The following is a 3,427-nucleotide window of genomic DNA, read 5'->3' on the forward strand; positions in this document are numbered from 1 at the left end:
AATACGGGACATAGCAAAAGGGCGAGGCAAATTGATTTTGTTTCCTTATTTAGTTTGATTCTAAATTATTGTGGCTCTTAGGCATTATTTGATATCATGCAAACCCGATGTAATAGGCATTGAACCAATGATTTTGTGCAACTTTTAATTTTTCTATAAAACTCATAGTGTATTATGAGTTTTAGGATCCAAGTTTCATTCTACAAGTTTCTACGTATTTTCTATTTTCTTCTTCTCTGTACTCAAGTCTCCAAGGGAGCAAGATTGGATCAAAACTTAATCTTAATTCAGGTTTTCTTAATCATTCTTATTCAAATTGTTCATCTACTATAATTGTTTGATTTGAATTTGATGTTGAATACCAATTTTATTATGTTTTCTCTCACCATGAGTGAGTAGTCCATTTGGGACTAGGGGTTATGGGGAATATCTTATAACCTTTTGTATGATCTGTCACAATAGATTACGAGATTTTTTACTTAAACTTATTTTATAATATGAGTTCATGCATCCTAATTCCATTACGAAAATAAGGTGTTCTTAGGTATCAACCGTAGTCTGAATGGACATGTATCGATACTGCGAAAACACTTGGAAGAATTTGAGAAAACTGTTTAGCTGAGCAAAAGTAACGAATCATCGACGAATAATCCAGTCGTGCAAAAGCAAATGATTTATTCGTCGTTGATAGGGCAATGTGTTAGCAAAAACAGGTATTGCCTATATTTATCTATTTTCAATATTTTATGCGGAGTTCTCGTAATAGAAGTTACACAAATCGTATGGTTGTGTTAGAGTAAGAACCATAACCATATGTCATGTTTTTCTTAATTGGAATTTAAGTGATTTTACAAATAATTTATTTTCATTTAAGTGTCTTTTAAGTTAAGTGTTTTACCAAAATCCATATTTTTTATTTCTCTAGATATACACCGATAGGAGGAATTTGGTACTTAAGCCATTGGTATTTATGGTTCAATATCTTTTACTACTTCGCACAACCGTGCACTTGCAGCTACATCAAGTTTTTGGCGTCGTTGCCCTGAACCAATTGTGTTTAATATTGAATTACCATTTGATCACCGTATAGACTAGAGCTTTTATTTTTTTTATTAATTTTGTTGTATTTGTTTGTTATAGTTCTCGCTGCTCTTATATGCGAAGAACTCGTTCTATTGGAAACTTAGTTGAGCCCGTAGAGGAAATCGAGCATTTCTTACTCGTGAGACGCTGAAATCTTAGATTACAAGCCATGGCTGATTCGGTTGATACTAAGCCTCTTAAGAATTATGTTATTCCCCCCGAAGAGGAATCATATTGTAGTATTATGCACCCGCCGATTGCGGGTAATAATTTTGAATTAAAACCTTATTTGATTGGTACGGTGCAACAAAACCAATTTGGCGGTTTACCCTCGTAAAATATGAATCTTCATCTTTTTATCCTTGATGATAATTATGGTACTGTTAAGGCTAATGGTGTTGACCAAAATGCCATCCGCCTTAGTTTGTTTCCCTTTTCTTTGAAAGACCATGCACAAGCTTGACTTAAATCCTTGCCCACCAACTCTATTACTTCATGGACCCAATTGAAAGCGGCCTTTTTTGCGTGGTACTTTTCACCAAGTAAGCGACCAGAGTTAGGAATGAGATTAACATTTTAGTCAAAAAGATGGAGAATAATTATTTGACGCTTGAGAGCATTATAAATATTTGTTAAGACTATGCCTTTTTCATGGGCTTGAGAAGTGGATGATTATCCACACCTTTTACAATGGTCTCTTTTACTATATAAGGATGACCTTAGATGTTGGTTCTGGCGGAGCTCTAATAAATAACTCTCAAAATGTAGCCTATAACTTTATAGAAGAAATGGCAAGAACCATCACTTATGGGGAAGCATATGACAAGTTGTCGTTAAGTCTACCTCTAAGATCAATGGTCTTTATGAGGTTAATGCATTTGACCATATGAATGCTAAGGTGGATGCCCTTTACCAAAAAATAGATTGTTTAAGCATCACACCTTCCACATTTGTTACTTCTGACCATGTTGCTTTTGTTGCCCCCGATACTCTCTATTGTGAGATATGTGGAGTTAATCGACATATCCATAGATATGTCAAATGATATTCATAGGGGGATCCACCCAAGAAAATGCAAACTTTATGAACAATAACCAGCAGAAAAATCCGTACTCCAACACCTATAATTTGGGGTGGCATTATCACCATAATTTCTCTTATTAGAAAAACAACCCCCAACAAGCCATGCACTACTACAAAATGTTGAGAATGTAGCAAGTGTGAGTAATATGAGTAATAGTCTCACATTGGTTGAAAATGTATAGACTTGAGCATTTATAAGTGAGAGAACTCACTTGCTTATCACCTTAAGATTTTGAGTGAATATATGGTGTGTCTCTCACAAAAGGTGTTGCTCTAAAATAAAAAGTCTCACAATGTTCAATGCTCCCTAGTGAAAAACTCCCCCGACACATGGTATCATAAGCCTTTGGTTCGAGAAAGGGACCGACTTACTTGTAATGAAAGTCAACTGTGCAATAAGGGTGGTGAGTAAGAAACGTTTCATTGAAGAGTGTCAACGGCACCACAAGGATGGTGAGTAAGAAACGTTTTGTACGATACAAGAGTTTGTGGAAGTAAGAAGAACTTCTACTTGAGGGGGAGCATTATGGACTCATACTTGAGGGGGAGTGTTAAGGATGTATCAAGTGTGAATAATGTAAGTAATAGTCCCATATTGGTTGGAAATATAGAGACTTTAGCATTTATAAGTGAAGAACCCACCCACCAACCACCTTAAGGTTTTTGGTGAATATGTGGTGTGTTTCTCACAAAGGTGTTGCTCTAAAAGAAAAAGTCTCATAATGTTCAATGCTCCATAGTGAAAAACTCTCCAAACACAAATAACGCTTTTTACGATAAAACTTACACCACAAACAATAAACAACCAAGGATATAGATCCTGGGAGTACCATGTTTTATTTATAAAAAAATCAATATTTTCCCTCAGTTTTTACAAAACCAACATAAATAGTTGTTCAGGATATGAGATTCGATTCTCAGCTATTGCAATTTTATGCTTTCTTTAGAATCGAAAAGGCGTCTTTACTTTTTATAGATTTTACGTCGGATATTATACCTCGGTTTTCAAATAAACTAAGATAAAAACTCTCTAATTTTTTATTCCTTTTGGAACCAAAGAACACCATTCACTTTTTGAGCCCTAACAAACGAAAGAACACCATTCTTCTCCAAGGAGGAAGGAAGCTCGAACCAACACTTTTCTTTACAAGTCTCTTAGTATATTTCTGGTATGTACAAGTTCTCCATTACCAGTGTTATTGTTTTTTGTTGATGTTCTTCTTGTTGTTGTTGTTCTCTTCGTCATTATTGTTGTTATTAT

At 34.9% G+C, this 3,427-nt stretch overlaps 1 non-coding gene across 1 annotated transcript; it reads right to left on the bottom strand.

Moving 5' to 3' along the window:
* Nucleotides 1–1,635: 1,635 nt before the first annotated feature.
* Nucleotides 1,636–1,741, bottom strand: LOC127089662 (small nucleolar RNA R71). The gene has a single exon (XR_007791225.1). It is a non-coding gene; the product is annotated as a small nucleolar RNA R71 (small nucleolar RNA).
* Nucleotides 1,742–3,427: the final 1,686 nt, after the last annotated feature.

This window comes from Lathyrus oleraceus, chromosome 5 (genome assembly GCF_024323335.1).
Source record: "Lathyrus oleraceus cultivar Zhongwan6 chromosome 5, CAAS_Psat_ZW6_1.0, whole genome shotgun sequence".
NCBI classification, from domain to species: domain Eukaryota; kingdom Viridiplantae; phylum Streptophyta; class Magnoliopsida; order Fabales; family Fabaceae; genus Lathyrus; species Lathyrus oleraceus.